Raw genomic sequence first — 22,270 nt, 5'->3', positions numbered from 1 at the left:
CCCAGGTGCACTCCCAATGTCTACCATTAGCTGGTGCTTTGAACCTCAGATGTGGTTTCATGCCCATTCAGCATATTGGCTTTGATTCCTAATCAAAGTTTATATATTGTGGAGAAAGTTAGATGGCGGTGGTCAGTTGTAGAGTGTTTAATGATCAGTGTTGACATGCCTTGTCAAAATAAGTCCAGAAGGGTGTCAGGACCGGGGGCCAGAAACTCAAATGCAGACTAGAGAAATGCACAGAAGTGGTTTATTGAGCACAAGGGGTGTCCTGGGAGAGGTTGGGGTGAGGTGGTTGTTCTGAGGGTCTGCGGTTCTGGTCCCAGAGCTTAGATGATTCCAGGGCACAGGAGGGAATCCGCGTGGTGCATGTGCAGGTTTCCTGAGGTCGAGACAAAGAGAGAGCAGTTAACACTGGTACGAAGGTTCAGACAAAATACTGAAACTAAGACAGACAAACTGGCTGGCGTGTCCATACAGTTAAGTACAACGATCCGGCGGGGACTGGAAGGTTGGCAGATCTCTTAAAGGCGTGTTGATTGCAGGCAGAGGCCTTGGTGTGCTGATTGCGGATGTGCTTCAGGTGGGAAAGCCTGGAGCTCAGATTACCACGCCCACCAGCAGCCTCAGGGCAACAGGCAGGCCAGGGTCACGACCGGGGGTTTGTGACAAAGGGAGTCAGCAGTACATGCATTTTGCTACGCATTCAGATAGTGTTAGGGGTGGGTGATGAAATCTTTCATTACGGCATAACTTTCATTGTTACGCAAATGATACCAATCCATTAGCTAAACTTCAACTAGTTCCTGCTACAATTATAATTATTAGTCCTATTATTATTATCATCATTAATATTACTATCATTTCTATTACTACTATCCATTTTCTGTCTGTACCACTACCACCTTTCACATTTTCTTTGATATTGTTTTTTGAATATTATTTTCTACATATGACTGTTTATAGCTGAAGACTATTTCACAATATCTCTCATCACTGTCTACCTCTCCACTGCAATAAAGCTGGTGCCGGACCTGATTTAGACCTGTATGGAAGTATTATTATTTTGATGTTTCTCCACAGTAACACACTAAGACCTTTAAACAATTGCCCCTTCTTTGACAGCACTCTGACACAGATAAGCACGGCAACTGTGGCATTGATGAATAAAATGAATGAAATATGGAACACAGTGAAGGACTAACTGCTAAAATGGATATGCTCTCCATAGCATTCTGCTCTGCTACCCACCCGTCAACTCAATCAGCTTTCAACACACAGAAGCTCTCTATTGACTGCCAAGCATCCCCATGGCAACAACCAGTCTCCTTTACCATTTTCTCTCTATCTGCATTGCTGCAAATGTTTTTCATTTTCCATTAACAAGGTTTTTGTCTTTTTCAGTGTAGACCACTTTAATTGCAGCTTCGAATAAGGTCATATTTCCCTAGATTTGTTTGTTACTCAGTGCTTTTATTTTTTTATATATACACGTGTGTGTGTGTGTGTGTGTGTGTGTGTGTGTGTCACACTGATATTTGCTAATATTTTGTTAAATTGATGCCATTAAAAGTACTTTCGTGTGCCGAAAAGCTATTACCTTAGTAGTTAACGTTACAGTTTGCAATGGAAAGGTGGTTGTACAGACAACTATCACTTGATGATTTTGTTACTGAAGAAAACTTGAAATGTGATTTCTCAGGCAGGTTAAGTTAACTAACCTTAACGTTAGTGTTCTTTCTCCTAAACCCTAAGTAATGTTAGCTTAATTGATGTCAGTTTCAAGGTTTTATCTCATTTAGCTGACTTTCGCCGACTTCATAGTCTAACGTGAGCTGCAGGTGACTGCAGGGGTGGGGTATAAAAACAGCGCCATAAAGTCGAACACATTCTACCTGCGTGAGCTTACTGTGAGCTGAGATCAATGACTGATCTTGCAGCAATTGCAAAGAAAAATGCCGCGAGACTAGGCAAAAGTGTGGTTCCAACTTTGTGCAGCCTGAGAAAAGCAATTGCGGCTGCCGGACGTGGCGCATGCAGTCGCCTTGCTCCCATGAGGTTTTAATGTCATGTGACATGGTGACGTTTTGCAGCGCCGGCTAAAGTCGGACATGATTTCTAACCAGCATGCCTTATTTTAAGTCCAGCATGCATCACATTAAGTCAGCGCTGCACAGCGCCGCATGAAGTCAAACGAATCTAATACATTTGTATGCACCTGTTTCAAGTCTTTACACTGGGCTAACCTTAGCTACGAAGTAAGGAGTTACATGCTTGCTTATAACTTTTTAAGGTGGGTCTCAGTCATTGACAGCGTTGTGCCGGACTGATTTGGGCAGCAGTGTTCGTGAGAGAGAGAGAGGATGTGCTGCGCTACAGCGCGCTGCAATCAAATACGATTTTAAATAGGCCTAGTAAAAATCTATCAATCTGTGGTGGTCAGCGTCTATCCTTTTGTAAAAACTGTTGGTTGCAATGGGGGTTCACGAAACTTTGTATGAAAATCTCGTGCGATTACAGATCCTGTGAGAAAGAGTCATCTCTCTCGTGCGGCCACATGATATGCTAAAGCAGAAAATATGGTGTTTCAACCTGGCAGCAGAGAGGGGAAGAAGCTTAAGGAGGTGTGCCACTGTCAGCATCCTTATGGAAGATCAGCCCACTGTTATGGACCCTGGCACCTATTTCCAGGAAAAACAGCAATATCCCCTCAACCATTAGGCTTAGATGCATAATCCTCTATGGTCTCCTTTGAAAGGTCAGAAGCTAAGGAACATAAATCCATTGTACATTAAAATATTTATTTTACCATTACAGACTACATGGAGATGAAATACAGAAAAAATTATATTTTCATCCTCGCCTGGTAAAAAAAAAAAAAAGAAGCTATATTTTAATGCAATAAACCAACAAAACCATTATAAGGTAGATTATAATGCACCTGAATATCTTCTAATACACCTGGAATACAACTGTAACAGTAAATTTGATGAAAAGAAACAAATGGATGTCCATGTTTTGCCCATATTTACTGTTTATATGTTCACTTTTATTGGGAGTTATCTTCAAAACATTATTTATCTCCATACAACCACGTTCCAAATAACAAAGCTTCCAAAAAATTTAAATATTGATAAAAACAGTCAATATATATGACCAAAAGCACTCCCATGCTTTACAGACCACAGCTTGAGAACAGAACATCCTACAGGGCTGCTCTCTTTCTGTTGGTATTGACGAAGCGAATCGATTCATATCCTATATGTCTGTGTAGCTCCTACGGGTCGCCAGCAGAGGCCGATAAAGACCGCCTCCGCCAAAGCAAACTCTTCTTCTCTACTTCAGTCTGACGACAGAAACGAAACTTAGCGACGAAGCCAACCTCACCAATATGGCGGCCCGCCAGACGGTCTCTGTTGACGCAAAGGGACACTTTTTTTGGACGGAAAACAGCTAGAACAGTGAAAATCGATTACATCCCCTGTACCGGACAAGTCCGTTTCCAAGTTAATTCACCTTAAGAAAAATTATTTTGGTATGTTCGTTGGCAACGAATTGAATAATCGATTTTTGATGACTACGTGACTAGTGATGACTTGTTATTGCACCCCTAGCTGACAGTGAATACCCTTGCAACGTACAAGCTACGTTTTTTGTGATATTGCAGTGTCCTTTACTTAAAATATTTTAGCAGATATTTGTATATTTGACAAATAAGAGACTCAACAACAGAGCTTTTAGATAAATCTATCTGAACTTTAGGAGTAGGCTATGTTCTCAGTGAAAGATAAAAGATAAAGTACAATTATGAAAAGAGATGTGGGGGCACAGATAACAGAATAGCAGCTTTTCAGAAAGCATTATCCCCTAAGAGTCCCCTAAGCTGTAAAGAAAGATTTCTCACAGGTTGTGATCAATACAAAGTTGATGTTTTTTAATGCAATGAATTGATGAGTGCTTGAAGTCAGATCTAAAACAAATGAGACAAAATTGTTTTTTTTGTCTAAGCAAGAGAGAAAAAGACAGCAATGGTTGGTGATATCCCAGTATAATGCAGACCCCTAATTTGTCATTATCACTTCATAGGTAGTGTTTACAAAGGAATTGAGCTTCATTTGTCTGTACATTAGCCATACTGCTGAATAAACATATAGTCTATTGATTAGCAGTGCACAGAGAACGTTAACACAAAACCACATATCCTGAACTACATTTGATACACAATCAATATGGAACATTTCTCGGCTATTTTCACAGTTCATTTTGCTGACTGAAGCACACATCCACCATCTCAGGGGTCTGCATAAGTGCTGCAACATGCGTTCATTAACGAATTCTAGAATAAAAGTCAGCATAAGCCAGCTCACACAAATAAAGGCCGTTGGCTAATAAAGGCCAGCTAAAAAACATTGAGTGAGGACTGGAACTGGCTGTCCAGTATAAGCCCCTTAGTTTTTGTTGCAATGCCTGCAATGCCTTTTGTTCTCGCACCGCACATATGCCGTTTTCAATGATAACAGTGGCAAATCTACCACTCAAAGTTTCTATGTAATTTTTTTAAACTTGATTATAGACAGAGGAAGACAAAAGTAGGTTTCTAACTTCTTGCCGAAGACTACTGATTTTGTACATGCAGCAACCAGCAGCTCCCTTAAAATGAATATATAAATCACATAATTATAATAACTTATGACAGAATTACACTCTTCCACATCAGACGAGTAAATAGAGGGATTGGCTTGAGTGTAGCGGGCCTTGAGATGCACCACAACATCCCTGAATAAGCTATTACACTCAACAGGCAAAGCGTGTTCTGCACTGATAGACTGATAGACTCCTGTAAGACCGGAGGAGGTGGAGGTGGTCAATGAGGCTTGGTTCTCAAACGCAGTCAAAGTGGAAGGAAAATGTTTACCTGATGTGGCATTTAAAATATTAAGATGTCAGCCAAATTATTTGCCCAGAGAATTCACCAGTGTTTTGTTGTTTACAATGTTTTTGCAATATCAAAAAATACACAACAGGGAATATGTGAGGTCATCAGCAACACATGACAAAATAACTGGATGGTGTTATTATTGTAGCTGGTGATTTTAAACAGATCTTAGAAATGTTTCACCTAAATTCCACCAGCATGCCCACATCCCCACCAGGGGAAGGAATACACTGGGACATGTCTACATGAATATCCCTCGCCTCCCCCATCCCCACTTTGGTCTATCAGACTATATTTCTCTGCTTTTTATGGCCACTTACACCCAGGTGATTAAAAGGGTCAAACCAACAGTAAAATCAGTCAAAGTGTGGACAGATGAGGCTACAGTAGCTCCACATGACTGTTCTGAGTGCTCAGAGAGGTAGCCACTGAGGAGAACCACATCAGTCTTGAGGAATATACACTACTCAAAAAAATAAAGGGAACACTAATATAACACATCCTAGATCTGAATGAATGAAATAATCTCATTAAATACTCCTTTCTTTACATATTTGAATGTGCGGACAACAAAATCACATGAAAAATTATCAATGGAAATCAAATTTATCAACCCACGGAGGTCTGGATTTGGAGTCACACTCAAAATCAAAGTGGAAAACCACACTACAGGCCAATCCAACTTTGTAATGTCCTTAAAACAAGTCAAAATGAGGCTCAGCAGTGTGTGTGGCCTCCACGTAACTGTATGACCTCCCTAAAATGCCTGGGCATGCTCCTGATGAGGTGGCGGATGGTCTCCTGAGGAATCTCCTCCCAGACCTGGACTAAAGCATCCGCCAACTCCTGGACAGTCTGTGGTGCAACGTGGCGTTGGTTGATGGAGCGAGACATGATGTCCCAGATGTGCTCAATTGGATTCAGGTCTGGGGAACGGGCGGGCCAGTCCATAGCATCAATGCCTTCCCCTTGCAGGAACTGCTGACATACTCCAGCCACATGAGGTCTAGCATTGTCTTGCATTAGGAGGAACCCAGGGCCAACCGCACCAGCATATGGTCTCACAAGGGGTCTGAGGATCTCATCTCGGTACCTAATGGCAGTCAGGCTACCTCTGGCGAGCACATGGAGGGCTGTGCGGCCCCCCAAAGAAATGCCATCCCACACCATTACTGACCCACCGCCAAACCGGTCATGCTGGAGGTTGCAGGCAGCAGAACGTTCTCCACGGCGTCTCTATAATAATAATCTTTATTTGTAGAGCACTTTTCAAAAACAAGTTACAACAAGTGTAAAGACAATAATACCCCGAAAACAATAATACAAAAACAATACAAGATAAAAGCATGAAAACATTGAAAAGACTAAAATACAGATAAATATAAAATTAGTAAAATACAATAAAATAAAAGGGATAAAATAAAATCAAATAAGATCGGGAAAGGCTCTCCTATAAAAGTATGTTTTAAGAAGGGACTTAAAAGAGTTCACTGACTCAGCCGACCTGATTTCCTCGGGCAGGCTGTTCCAGAGCCTCGGGGCGCTGACAGCAAACGCTCTGTCCCCTTTAGTTTTCAGTCGAGACTCTGGAACAGACAACAGACCTCTGCCCGAGGATCTCAAGGTAGACTCAAGGTAGACTCTCTAGACTCTGTCACATCTGTCACATGTGCTCAGTGTGAACGTGCTTTCATCTGTGAAGAGCACAGGGCGCCAGTGGTGAATTTGCCAATCTTGGTGTTCTCTGGCAAATGCCAAACGTCCTGCACGGTGTTGGGCTGTAAGCACAACCCCCACCTGTGGACGTTGGGCCCTCATACCACCCTCATGGAGTCTGTTTCTGACCGTTTGAGCAGACACATGCACAATTGTGGCCTGCTGGAGGTCATTTTGCAGGGCTCTGGCAGTGCTCCACCTGCTCCTCCTTGCACAAAGGCGGAGGTAGCGGTCCGGCTGCTGGGTTGTTGCCCTCCTACGGCCTCCTTCACGTCTCCTGATGTACTGGCCTGTCTCTTGGTAGCGCCTCCATGCTCTGGACACTACGCTGACAGACACAGCAAACCTTCTTGCCACAGCTCGCATTGATGTGCCATCCTGGATGAGCTGCACGACCTGAGCCACTTGTGTGGGTTGTAGACTCCGTCTCATGCTGCCACTAGAGTGAAAGCACTGCCAGCATTCAAAACATCAGCCAGGAAGCATAGGAGCTGAGAAGTGGTCTGTGGTCACCACCTGCAGAACCACTCCTTTATTGGGGGTGTCTTGCTAATTGCCTATAATTTCCACCTGTTGTCTATTCCATTTGCACAGCATGTGAAATTGATTGTCAATCAGTGTTGCTTCCTAAGTGGACAGTTTGATTTCACAGGAGTGTGATTGACTTGGAGTTACATTGTGTTGTTTAAGTGTTCCCTTTATTTTTTTGAGCAGTGTACATCAGTGACATCATACATCAGCAGAGGTGTTGATTATGTGGAGATTTAAAAGACATTAAAATCATTCCCCGAACCAGAAGGCCTGGATGAATGGAGAGGTGAGGGCATGGTCTGAAATGCCACTGTGGCAGGCATGCGGGGTTTTTTTGTCTGCCACTCTATGCAGTGAATAAAGGAATAGCATTCAGCCTATGTCGGCATCATTTAATGTAAATCATGTTGTCATTCAATGATCAATATATTTTCACAAAAACATTCCATGCATGTTTGTATGCACAAAGGACTAGAGCTGCACATAACGATTATTTTTCGAATCAATTAATCTGACGATTATATATTTGATTAGTCATAGTAGTTATAGTTGACAAATTTTTGTGTATTCTAAAGGGAAAAAAATGTAGCCTACTACTTGATTAACGTAACAATTTATCCTAAATAAATATCAAAAACTTGTCTAATTAATAAATCAATATTTTTCATCCTGATGAAGCACATTAGAATAATTATAATAGTGGCATATCTTAAAATGAATCCACTTATAACAACAATAACAGACATTAATTAGACTACTTAAAACTTTCTTTTTGGTTCTTTTATGGATTTATTTCAATATTGAGTAATATAAGTAATGTAGTATGATAATCACATGCAAATGTATCTACATCAGTGTATGCTAAAGAAAACAACTGAAACGATTCATAGACTGTGCAGACAGTCACAGATTATCTGTAATTTTACTTTCAGCCGTGTTCTCTCTTATACGTGGCCGTTAAATAAACAAAAAAAGTATGAAACGGCCAAACTTTAGATGACACATGGACCGGTGTAATGTTACATTACCATGACAGCAGCGGGGCAGAAATAAGTTTTAACAAGAAGGTGATGAAGAAATATTTAGAAAATAAATTTCAACGGACTACCTGTCCTCGTGCTGATAATGTGCTGTGCTTGTGTGGAGACAGAAAGTAAACAGGATTTGCGGCGCTGCCGTCTAGACAAAGTGCTCTGGGATACTTGCTTCAGGTGTTCATGCTGCTTCACGTATTCATGGACAGCAGTTGTGCTGCAGTGAACCTATTTCCAATTTACAGAGCTAACGGAGCACCACGTTATTAAGTGTCTCTCTAAAATATTCTCAAACTTTAGACGGTCGAAAGCGTAGTCTTGTGTCTCCAACTTGTCCAGGGGAAATCACTGGATGAAGTGACGCTTCGACCACGTAATGTGAATCGACGTATTTAGGTAAATCAATTACGTCGACTACAATGAATCACCCCAGCCACTACAAGACAGTCACTCCACCTTACTTAACAACCAGGTACTTCAATTGAAATGCACCATCAAAATATTACTGTATATGTCAGCCATGATAAGAAGGAAGCAGATTAGAAATAGATGGAGTAAAACGGCTTGTTTGATGAGCAATGGAGTATCACATTATAATAATTTCACAGAATGATTATTTGAAAGTGAAACGGCATGAAATAATACAGGTGAAACTCGAAAAATTTGCATATCGTGCAAAAGTTCATTTATTTCAGTAATTCAACTTAAAAGGTGAAACTAATTATATAGACTCATTACATGCAAAGTGAGATATTTCAAGCCTTTATTTGATATAATTTTGATGATTATTGCGTACAGCTTATGAAAACCCCAAATTCAAAATCTCAATTAGAATATTACATGAAATCAATAAAAAAAGGATTTTAAATACAGAAATGTCAGCCCTCTGAAAAGTATAATCATGCATATGTACACAGTACTTGGTTTAGGCCTCTTTTGCATGAATTACTGCCTCAATGCAGCGTGGCATGGATGCCATCAGCCTGTGGCACTGCTGAGGTGTTATGGAAGACCAGGATGCTTCAATAGCAGCCTTCAGCTCTTCTGCATTGTTCGGTCTCATGAAAAACGAAGTCAGCATCTCCATAAAGCTCGTCTTACTGAAGGAAGCATAAAGTGCTCTAAAATGTCCTGGTAGATGGCTGCGCTGACTCTGGACTTAATAAAGCACAGTGGACCAACACCAGCAGATGACATGGCTCCCCAAACCAACACAGACTGTGGAAACTTCACACTGGACTTCATGCATCTTGGATTGTGTACAATCATTCTAGCTCCAGACTCTGGGACCTTGGTTTCCAAATGAGATGCAAAATTTGCTCTCATCAGAAAAGAGGACTTTGGACCACTGAGAAACAGACCAGTTCTTTTTTTCCTTTAGCCCAGGTAAGACGCTTCTGACTTTGTTTGTTGTTTAGGAACATCTTGACAAGAGGAATACGACATTTGAAGCCCATGTCCAGGACCCGTCTGTGTGTGGTGGCTCTTGATGCAGTCACTCCAGCCTCAGTCTGCTCTATGTGAAGCTCCCCCACACATTTGAATGGCCTTTACCTGACAATCCTCTCAGGCTACGGTCATCCCTGCTGCTTGTGCACCTTTTTCTTCCACACTTTTCCCTTCCACTTAACTTTCTATCAATGTGCCTTGATACAGCACTTTGAGAACATCCAACTTCTTTTGCAATTACCTTTTGAGGCTTTCCATCCTTGTGGAGGGTGTCAATGATGGTTTTCTGCACAACTGTCAGGTCAGCAGTCATCCCCATAATTGTGAATTCCACTGAACCAGACTGAGAGACCAATTAAAGGCTCAGGAACCCTTTGCAGGTGTTTTGGATTAATTAGCTGATTAGAGTGTGACACTTTGAGCCTACAATACTGAATCTTTTCACAATGTTCTAATTTTCTGAGATTTTGAATTTGGGGTTTTCATAAGCTGTACGTAATAATCATCAAAATTATATCAAATAAAGGCTTGAAATATCTCACTTTGCATGTAATGAGTCTATATAATATATTAGTTTCACATTTTAAGTTGAATTACTGAAATAAATGAACTTTTGCACGATATGCAAATTTTTCGAGTTTCACCTGTATATACATATTAGGGCTGCTCAATTATGGCAAATATCGTATTAGTCATTATACAATTATTTTGGTCATATTTTACACAATTACTGATTGACTTACTGATCCAAAAAAATAAAAAAATCCCAAATAGCACATTAAATAAGAAACAGTAATCAAATATTTTTAACTTTAAACAGGATCTGATGGAACAAGATGACAGCAACGCAGCGTTTCCCCAGGTTCACTGCTTTAGTGGGCAAATGGGCCATCAGGGAGGCTGTGTGGAGTAGAACACAGCAGGTGATAGGTGAACTACTCGAGTTGAGGACAACTCATTACGTTATATATTGCTGAATTTCAACCGTGGTGTTTTGTCGGGAGATGTACTTACCTAAACCAACAGTGAGTAAGAAAACTATAAATCTGGTATGACGTTACAAGACGGGGACACAGTGGATATTTTACTAGCATGAACCAGGTAAACACCACTGGTTTAGCATAAGTATAAATAATATGTACATTTATAAACTATGAGTAGAGGAAAAGTCTGCTAGCTGCTAGGCTAATTTATGCAGTGTAAAATGCCGTAGGCTTAAGCTCATAGTGGTGACTAGCAAGTTGTAGCAGTTTTAACCCCCGGCATCTCGGCTCGAGCTAAATTAAAACATCACAGCCTGGCTGACAGGGAGTGTGTTGTACAGTCAGTACTCGATACAAAACCCACAGTTCAGCCACCAATCAATGAGTCCTTATCTCAGTTCAAATCTCCGTAAGAGTCCATATCTCAACAAAAATCTCTTCTAGATCCCAGTAAGCAAAAAAAGAAACCAACAACCTCAGTTTCAATACAAAATTTGGCCAAAAAAAGTGACCCCTCTCACATTTAATGGACAACCTTAGTGTTGTCGGGGAACACTAAGGAGTTACACCTCCCATAGTCTGGCCAGTGCTGCTGGCAAACGCACTGGCTGTCATGGACTGGGCCTCCTTCGGACTGGTGAGTTTGGTTTAAAACGCTGACAAAGATACTCCCTGAGCTGACTGTCACGTGACAAGGAAGTATACAGCACTACTAGAGCAAAATTGAAAGGTGGCCCTAAGGAGGCAAAGTGAAGACACCAGCAGAGACTGGAGAGAGACCACAACACCAACAAAGATGTGTGGCAGGCGATCAAAAACATCACAGGCTACAAAAGCACGAGCGCCCCCTCATTAACAGATGAGCTAAACACATTTCATGTTCACTTTGATCTCAAAAAAAGAGTAAGCTGTCCACAGCAGATGTGAGAAAAGTTACCTTACTGGAAATATCACCAACTGGCATGGGATGTGCATGACCAAGGACTGGAGGGCCCTGGAACGGGTGACTAAAACAGCTCATTGGTTCCCATCTACTGAACACCAGTGATAATGGTGAGGTGCCTGTGCAGAGCCCAAAATTATACTAAAAGACAATACCCACCCCTGCCACAGAGTGGTCACCCTGCTGCCATCTGGTAAGGGATACAGAAATATCTGCTGTTGCATCAGAGCAGCTTCTCCCCCCTGATTGTGAGACTCCTAAATTCATAAAAGGGAATTACAGACTTCATCTGATTATGCAACCCTGTTGTAAAATGACAAATTTACCTTTATTATTAAAAGTATGGAAAAAATGTTCTGCTTATTATTTTCGTCAATACACTAATTCACTAATCAGTGCAGCTCTAGTTGTTACACTGGTGGAATAAGTTGTGTAGAAATGTACATTATATTGAGTTTATCAAGGCAACAGGTAAACATTTTGAGTTTGCAACAGAAATTATTAAAACGTGGGACAAACGAGACAGATGAGAGGATTCTTATTAAAATAAGAATACAAAATACACTTAAAACAGGAGAAATAAAGAGCTGTCTCTGATATAAAGCTGTTTCAAATAAAGGCCTCATTGTCTCTCTGCAGCAGAGAAAAATACTTTGAGAATTTGTGCTAGTTGTGTGTAACAACTGATGACTGACATTCTTTGCGCTCTACTAATAAATGCCAGTTGAAAATTGATTTTGAAAATTAAAAACTGAAATCTCCAATGGCCCTGAAAATCTGGTAGGGTAGATGCCAGTACCATTGTCAAGAGTCTACAGGTACACAGTAATTTCCCTTGGCAAACATGCCTGCTGTTTAGGTGAAACTCAGCTGCACTGCATCTCACTGGCCACCGAAATAGCAGATGATTACTAAAGAATGTAGTCTGTCTGACAAGGTTGACATTACACTCCTTGCCTCAGATGTGCCTCCCAATTCCCAATCACCCGAAAATATATGCAGTGTCTGTGGTGGTAAACCAATATTTTATATGCAGTACCTGTGCAGTCATACAGCAGTTCACATTTAGAGAGATGTCAGACAGAGTGTGCCCAGAGGGGATGCCTCTTATTTGCAGCAGATTCAATTAGATCAGCACATACTATATTCTCTTTAAAAAGAAGGGCTAGATTGCACAGAGCACTGTCAGCAAGATAAAGGATTGTTTTTTGTTAAGGATTTCTGATCATCTCAGTTTGTTTAGTGGCAAATGAATAGTCTCTCCTGCTACAAAAAACAAAATTACCCTTACAGGTACTTAGAGAAAACAAATCTATACGGTTGGACATACAGTGGAAATATACGCTCACCAGCCACTTTATTAGGTACAGAGGTTAGAGGAGAATGAGCAGACTGGTTCGAGATGACAGAAAGGCAACAGTAACTCAAATAACCACTCGTTACAACCAAGGTATGCAGAATACCATCTTTGAACGCACAACACGTCAAACCTTGAAGCAGATGGACTAAAGTAGAAGAAGACCACACCGGGTGCCACTCCTGTCAGCTAAGAACAGGAAAGTGAGGCTAAAATTCACACAGGCTCACCAAAATTGGACAATAGAAGATTGGAAAAATGTTGCCTGGTCTGATGAGTCACTATTTCAGCTGTGACATTCAGATGGTAGGGTCAGAATTTGGCGTAAACAACATCAAAACATGGCTCCATCCTGCCTTGTATCAACAGTTCAGGCTGGTGGTGGTGGTGTAATGGTGTGGGGGATATTTTCTTGGCACACTTAGGGCCCCTTTGTACCAATTCAGCATCGTTTAAACGCGACTATGCCCATCCCTTGATGTCCACAGTGTACCCATCTTCTGATGCGCCATGTCACAAAGCTCAAATCATCTCAAACTGGTTTCTTGAACATGACAATGAGTTCACTGTACTCCAATGGCCTCCACAGTCACCAGATCTCAATCCAATGCAGCACTTTTGAGATGTGGTGGAACGGTAGATTTGCATCATGGATGTAGAGCCGACAAATCTGTAGCAACTGCGGTACACTGAGGAGTGTTTCCAACACCTTGTTGAAAGTATGCCACAAAGAATTAAGGCAGTTCTAAAGGGGGTCAAACGGGGTACTAGCCAGTACCTAATAAAGAGGCCAGTGAGTGCAAGTGGAAGTGTTGGCCCACGAAAGAAAGGAAATTATTTTTATTATATAATTATTAAATATTATAAATATTTTATTATTTACTAATGTGCATCTATCAAACACAGATACAAAGAATTATTTTGTGTCTTTGATAATATAATTTCAATTCAGAGGAATTCATTTTTGGTTGTCAGATATACAGCAATACTTTGAATATGTGTAGTATTTAAATTGATATGTCAGCTTGAAGTATTATTTAAAAGTTTGATATCAACGTTGAGAGAAAAAAAGACCAATGTCCTGACATCATCCTTCAGTAGTGCTTTAAAGTGTGTAGGATTTAGTGGCATCTAGAGGTGAGGTTGAAGAGGCTCTCCTAAGATTGTAGAACTTACAGTGGCTGTAAAAACTTGAAAGAAAAATAAAAATAAATAAATCACACAAAAGGCCCTCTTTAAAGACGGTGTTTGGTTTGTCCATTCCGGGCTACTGTAGAAACATGGCGTTGCAACATGGCCATAGTGACTAGTGATAAAGCACATCAAACACTTAACTACAAGAGTGAAAAAAAAAAAGGGTACAAATAATTATCAGTATCATTTCATGTGAAGGTCATAATCATTTCACACAATATTTGCATTCTCTCTTTCGATGTGTTTTATCTTCAGTAAAAGAGAGAAAAAAAACTGTCACCTTAAGTGTTAAAGCAGCAAGAGACCTCCTTGGTTATAGTATTTGCAATGACCTCAAATATCAATTATACTTTGAGCAATTGGCACAGCTGATTAAGACATTCATCAATCAGCCCAGGTATGACCTCTGACAATTAAGATATGAAACATGGCAGAATACAAAGTATGGATGTTTAGAAAATCCACTGTCAACGTTTTTGCAGCAATATCACTTGCAATGACACAAACCTTCAGTAAGAAGTTAATTTGTTTTCCTGACGTGATCCATTTTACCACAGCTACCTGTGGATTTCCGTTTTGATGAGGCTGGCATGTGAAAAACAGAGTGTAAAACTAATTAATGTTACTTGCAGCAGGCGCTGTGACTGATGCTTTGTTATACAATTTAGAGTTCAGCTTGCAAGATTATAGCAGAAATGCTGGGACAAAGACAAGGCAAATGCCATTCCCAGAGCAAGAATGCAAAAAATCTACTTTCTCTGAAGATAATATCAGTAAGATCACTAGAATATGTTACTGTATCGTTAGGCATAGGAGAAATTCTGTAAGCTGTGTACTTTTCACTGTGAGACACAAGTTGCGTGATACACTGTTTAAAAAGATAGATATCTGCATATTGACTGGGCCAGAAATCATTAGAAGTTAGCGGCTGACCGTTTGATTATGTAAACCTTTGTGTCTGAGCCTGTGGTTTAACCCCTGTTGGCCTATGAATGATAGTTATTGACTCTGCATTATATCCCATCTTTTTAAATTCTGATGGCTTTCACTCCTGCTGCACAGAATTTTTATTTAGGCCAGTACAGAGCACACTTCACTGAGCTCTGCCTTTGTGAAGGTAGTGTACATATGTCTTTAATTAATGTGGAAACAACCAAACACAAATGTAACCAAAATAATGATTATCTAAATGAATCACAGAGTGGTGTCCCATCTTCTCTATTATTACCTTAAAGCCCCTTGACAACTTGGCATCAAATCTTAAAGCTGGTGTAGACAATTTATATCAGAAGCATTTTTTAGTTATATTTGTTGAAATTCTGAAAACAGAAATCTCAAATATTACATAACCAAAACTGTTTTAACTTAAGCAATAAAAAGTTGACTGAGAAAAAAAAAGTGTAATGTTAATATGCTGTGCCGATGTTGTCATTTAAGTGGCAAATGTGCATATTTACCTGTCCTTGTCTGTTTACAATTGATCATTTTCATATCTACAAATGTGTTTTATTAGCCACAGTGTAAAATCAAAACAAACTTATTTAAAGGGCAGAAAAGAAGTGACAAGGCGTAAAAGGAGGCACATTGTGGAAGAAATGTTAGCACTCACAAGACTAATAACTGCTCCAGCATATAGTTCACATCTTGTTTGCAATGTTTGTATATTTCCAATTGAGTATTTATAATATTTCAAATTTGGTACGGTATTGTGACCAACTGGTAGCATTAGTTATGTAAAAACAAAGCCTAAAAAACATCTGCAGGCCAAAAAAGTCCAGAAAATTGAAGTGTAATGTGCAAACTAGGGGTCGACCGATAATCGGCCAGACCGATTGTATTTCAGCAATTCCAATATTCTTAATTATTATTAATTTTTCCAAAAATTAGTCATTTTAAAAACAGACAGCAAAAAATGGCTCAGCTAACAGCTAGTTTGTTACAACAAGCTAAAACAAAATCTCTTTCTGTAGCCTGTTTAGCTTTTATGCTACATAGCTTAAAATTTAGTAATTCCTTGCAAGCTCAGCTGCTTGTTGAGAGAAACCAGCTCCTCTACCAGCAGCAGCAGAAGGAGGAGGAGGAGTTACTGATACTGACTGATGTCTGTGCTCTTCTTTCGAAACTTCATTCACAAATTTGATGTCAAGAATAGAGTTTATTTAACATGTTCCATTTGTTTCCAGTGAGATACTGATTTAATATTCTGACTGGCGGCAGGTAAAGATAAAGTTTATGATAATTTATCACTCATAGTTAACAAGTCTATCTCTGGGATGGATCAGTCAATCCCTAGTGCAAACTTTAACATTATCTTGTTTTTCTGCAAATTAAGTAGAGACCACAATATTGTACAAAGCACAATAACTTCCATATAAAACTTGTAATGTATTATTGTGTTGTTTGTATTACAATATATTTGCCTGACATCACGTGATATAATTCTAGGCCATCAACTAGATGTGTTGTAAGGAAAAATAGTGGCAGTTTAGAATAGATATCTGACTTATACTGGACAGTGTATTTTTCAGCAGTTCAGTGAAACTAGCTAGTCAGGTGAAAATACAAAATAGACAAATATACATCGAAAGCACTTTGTCTCAACTCCAGGGGAAAATCCATCCATCACCATTAATACAACACTTCTTTCCCTTCATGCTCTTTCGAATATGAAACAAGCAACCCATGGGACCTTATGACAACACAATACCCTGTCACTCTTCAAAATAAATACAGAATAATTGTAAACATGGGCAGAATACAGAAGATACAGTACATGTGACTGGAGACTTCCTACATATAGACCATGCTTTTTGTATCTTTCTTGAGCTATCATGACAAAACTGTGATGCCTCAATATGTTAAACAGACTGGCATGTAACGTCCCATAAAATGGCAAACTGACCATTTTACATTACAGTTTTTGTACAGATTAAACAAACAAAATATAACAATAAATTGTTTGAGACGCTGGTAGCTAGGTCTGGGTGATATGGGCAAAGTCTATCAAGAAATATTTAATTTTAAGTTTTAACTGTAAGAATACATATCACAATACAGTCATTGTTCTGTAAAATTTAATTTCAATTCAAAGAAATGGTTTAAAATAACCATACTGTACTTCATCACATTTGATTATTTTCTTCTATTTGAAACTTCTATAAACAGAAACAACTCCTCCTGCTCTATATTTTCAATTTCACTCTCCTCCTCCATGTTTTCTTGTCAGGATCTTCTGTGGCAGTTGGCAAACCAGCTTAGAGGTGCATTACCCCCTCATGTTGCATGAGAATGTGGTAAGCAGTCCTGCCGCCCAAAACACTCCAGAATCATCAGAATTACAATACATCTGGGCCTGCTTGAATAGCTGGGCTACGGCACTCCGGCACGGTGCGCATCTAGTGTGATCGCCATCTAGTGTGATTGCCTGAGCACAGAACTTGGACATGATCTCCACTGTGCCATGCAAGAGAAAGCGCTTTCTTCCCCCCTAAAGAGTGATGATGTAAATGTGCTCGGGCTCGTATTGTTAGGTGCAATGTGAGACGATCGTGCTCAGGCATGGCACAAGGCAACCGGGCCTAGTGTGAGTACACCTTAAGGGATAGCTCCTGTATGGAAACTAGAAATGCACCAGTGCGCAAGTCTGACTTGCTGATTCTGGACGATTCCGATTCTCTTTCTAGGAACTATAAATTTGATAATTCTTTAATGAAAATGCCTTTCTTTATTAGGATCCCCATTAGCATCAGCAAAGGCTGTTCTTCCTGGGGTCCATTCAATTGTATGTTCATAAAAAAACGGAAAAAAAAAAATAACAACATTGACTATTTAATAGCTTTAACATTTTCTCCAAAACTGCACCAGGTTACAGGACCTCCTTGCACTCAAACTAATTTAAAAGTGAAAGTCTTTCACACACCTACACCTCTGTCTGTTATTGCCACGCTGGCAAGCTGGTGCTCCCCGTATGTGTCTGTTCTGTTGACTTTCTTTATCAGCAGTATGTTTTACAAAGAGGCCCAAAAAACACAACTAGCTGATCAAAACCAAAGTGGTACGGAATGACATCAGCATCAACAGGTGTGCTCACTGTTGCTTTACCAGGTCCACTTGTAAAATATCCAGTCTCGCTCTCTCTCGCGCGCTCTCTTTCTCATAGCGTAGTCTAACTAAAACAGCAAGTTATTATTTCCAAAACTTTGTGCTTAACTTTGTTACAGCTAGGCTAGTAGACCCAAGTCCAGCACTAAGAGAGGGAGGAGTTAGATAAAAGAGGAATATTACTTGCAGGGTTGAAGGAAACGGATATTGAACTGTAGCTGAGAGCCCAGAGTGTGAGAGGCTGAGCTGAGCAGGTCTAGAGCAGAATACAGAAATAGTTTAGCTGGGTGGAGGTCCAGAGAGAGCAAACAGGATTAGTGCCATTTCTAGTAGCGAAAGGTAACATGTTAAGGTTAGGTTTTAACTTTTATTACAGTCTACTAAATGTTCTTCTTCTACAATGACCCTAATATAATTATTTACATGTGTTCATTATGTTTTTTGTTTGTTGAAGCCTAACGTTTACTGATTCCTTTTAAAATGTAGGCTGTTTGGACTGTTTTGATCTGTAATGAAATTAATGAAAATAAAATTAAATGAATACCATGGTGCTGATGTCATCACTCAGTTTAAAGTGCTCCTACACAGCTGAGGGCTTCATTTTGATTTCCCTTTGATGTGAACTGGAGCGTTATGTTCACTGCTGTGAGTGAAGGTTAGGCTTGCAAAAAAAAAACCTCAATATTAAAATCTCAATATTGAAAATTGAATGTGTTCCCAACGATCGAATATTCAAATATTTGGATATTGCGGTCCAGCCCTAATTACAGTTTGTCTCTTCTTCACTTAGGGTGAAGAACTTCTATTCTGCCTCTCATGTTTTAGCGTATGTGTGTGTCTGTGACAATAGTCAGTTACTGCCGCTGTGCACATGACGTGAACCATCATGTGCTGCAGTATGCATGTAAATCTGACTGGCACTGATCAGCCCGGGTCACCAGTCACGGCCGATCAAGCTGAAAACCAGCCAATCTATTGATATTTTCCGTACGGACATAAAAAGGGATTGCAATCTTCTCAAACTCTTGGCAACAAAGCAAAGAAGTGTATTTCCCAAATGTCAAACTTATAACCTTTAACTTTCACGTCATCCCACAACTGATGACTAATATGTCATTATAATCTAACAGACTAAAAAGTAGGATTTCTGCATCTGTACAACATGCAGCACAATGGAAAAGGCAGCAAATATGTTTCCGCAGACACTCTGGTGACCTGAGGACCACAAAACACTCTGTCTATTAGTGTGATGCCATGAACACTGAATGAGCAGCTGTTGTTACTGGGAGGTTGGTGTCTGGGCAGATGAATGTGTTGCTTTTGGCACCATGGCAACTGAGATCTTAGGAGAAATTGCTTCCAAACAACCAATTTTCTCACCGATGTGTTTTCAAAAATGTCCTTTTATAACAAAATATAAACTTTCATTAAATAAGAAAAAAAAAACACACAGAAATAACACAAGTTGCTTTAATTGAAGTCAGTGGTTCTTCTTGCAAGACAGTTTGCCATTTTCCTCTCAAATTTAACTTGCCTAACCTTTAGTTGAAATCTTGCCTTTGTATTGGCCTGTGCACTTAACAATGTTCATTTACTCCATGTACACTTGTAGCCAGTGATTGCCCCTGTTCTCACACCAAAACTGCATCATTCTTTAAGAAGAAGCAAGTTAGTTTGTGATTTGGGGATATATTAATAAAATTCACTTACTAGTAAATGGGAGAAATAACAATAATGAAAACTGACTAAAACCGTTTTCTCTCAGTAATGGCTGATGACAATGTGACAAAATAAATAAGTGACTAAATCATGTTTTTCTCTCAATATCACCACAATCGAATAATCTTTATGTACTAGCAGATCCAGTTGCCAAATTTGCGACCCATTCATAAGCCAAATTTTTCCCTCACCCAGTGATTGACAGACATTTGCACACTATGGTGGATTAACTGTATCATCATGTAAAATTCAGTGGTGCCAAAAACTCAATCAGCGTACATAATGAATCCTCCGGTTTGTAATGAAACGATGCCAAGCTCCCTGGCCAAAAGCCGCCTGACATTTGGCTTTTCATTCATTACAGAAACAAATAGGCTATAGGGTAAATTTGAGCTAAAGCAAGTTGTGAGCCTCACAAGGAGGAGGCCAATGTAAAAGACTGCAAGACAAAGCAAGAACTATTGTTTCGAAACTCCTCAAATTTACAGAGAAGCTGCAGGAAGTATGTGGTTTCTCCTCAGCGACTGCCCAACCAGATGGTCTAACACTGTAAATATGGATACCTGCTTCTTTCTGGTCAAAAAAAACAAACAAACAAAAAAAAAAAAACAGAGTTAGCTAACCAAGAGGACTGACACGGTCTTCTTGCCAACAAGTGGCAAAAAACTAGAAGCTCTCAAAGAGCTCCTCCTGCCTTTCACAGAACACACAAAATGTCACAGTATGTCCCTGTCCTCAGTGTGAGGCTCGCTTTGTTCCCCTTCACCAGCCACCTGTCAGATTTCTGTGGGAGAACAAGATACAGAGAGTTAGCTGCATTATCAAAAATGAAAACGGCTATGTGTCAGATCTTCTGCAGTTTCAGAACACAGAGGAACAGAGTTTCTCCCCACTCACAGCAGCAGTATGTTTCCTTGATCCTCCAGCGGCAGTGAAAACACTTGTTGATAATGAACACGTTCGGTTCAAGGAATTACTGCACAGTAAGAGTACCTTGTCCTAAGTGCCTCAACTGCTCAACAAGAAAATCTAGACTAGTTAGAAAGTCACATAGCTGACATTTAAATGATAACATTAACAAAAATTACTATCCTTAGTGTTAATATTCATTTGTGATAACCTGTGCTTTCCTGCTGTCGGGTAAAGACTGCTGCACATATATTGCAGTCCAAAGGCTTGGGTTTAGCATTCAGTAATGTTCAAGTATGCAAACTTTAATCCAAGTTTTTGGGCCAATGAAAAAGACTAAAACTTAATTATTAAAGTTTAGGGCTGATGTTAATTCAATGAAAATTGCTGATTGATTAATATATTTATTTCAAACATGTTAAAAAACAAACAAAATAACACACAAAAAAAAGAAATAACAAAAAACATTTAGCAACCAAACACACAATTTATGATTGCCAATAAAAGAAAACTGCTATTTACATGTTTGAAATGGGGTAGGAAGAAGTAAAAATAATATACTCCTACCCCTTTTAATCTCTAAATAATTAACTAATCATAAGCAACATTTAATGTGCATAGTACAAAATTATCCCATCAATTCGAGCACCAACTCAATATACACTGCTCAAAAAAAAAAACAAACAAAAAAAAAAAACACTAATATAACACATCCTAGATCTGAATGAATGAAATAATCTCATTAAATACTCCTTTCTTTACATAGTTGAATGTGCTGACAAAAATTATCAATGGAAATCAAATCTATCAACCCATGGAGGTCTGGATTTGGAGTCACACTCAAAATGTGGAAAACCACACTACAGGCCAATCCAACTTTGATGTAATGTCCTTAAAACAAGTCAAAATGAGGCTCAGCAGTGTGTGTGGCCTCCATGTGCCTGTATGACCTCCCTACAATGCCTGGGCATGCTCCTGATGAGGTGGCAGATGGTCCCCTGAGGGATCTCCTCCTAGACCTGGACTAAAGCATCCGCCAACTCCTGGACAGTCTGTGGTGCAACGTGGCGTTGGTTGATGGAGCGAGACATGATGTCCCAGATGTGCTCAATTGGATTCAGGTCTGGGGAACGGGCGGGCCAGTCCATAGCATCAATGCCTTCCCCTTGCAGGAACTGCTGACACACTCCAGCCACATGAGGTCTAGCATTGTCTTGCATTAGGAGGAACCCAGGGCCAACCGCACCAGCATATGGTCTCACAAGGGGTCTGAGGATCTCATCTCGGTACCTAATGGCAGTCAGGCTACCTCTGGCGAGCACATGGAGGGCTGTGCGGCCCCCCAAAGAAATGCCACCCCACACCATTACTGACCCACCGCCAAACCGGTCATGCTGG

General features: G+C 39.9%; 1 long non-coding RNA gene across 2 annotated transcripts in view; it reads right to left on the bottom strand.

The window, feature by feature from the left end:
- Nucleotides 1-236: 236 nt before the first annotated feature.
- The window catches only part of LOC123984171, a 43,613-nt gene continuing 21,579 nt past the window's right edge, over nt 237-22,270 (bottom strand). Inside the window, exon 2 of one of the 2 annotated variants that reach the window (XR_006828386.1) lies at nt 237-382. This is a non-coding gene — a long non-coding RNA (uncharacterized LOC123984171). Of the gene's footprint in view, nt 383-19,748; nt 20,748-22,270 lie in introns of those variants that run through there. The other variant, XR_006828387.1, reaches the window with a different exon arrangement.

The sequence above is a fragment of the Micropterus dolomieu genome, linkage group LG15, assembly GCF_021292245.1.
Source record: "Micropterus dolomieu isolate WLL.071019.BEF.003 ecotype Adirondacks linkage group LG15, ASM2129224v1, whole genome shotgun sequence".
NCBI lineage: Eukaryota > Metazoa > Chordata > Actinopteri > Centrarchiformes > Centrarchidae > Micropterus > Micropterus dolomieu.
This window is presented reverse-complemented; position numbering and strand designations above follow the sequence as displayed.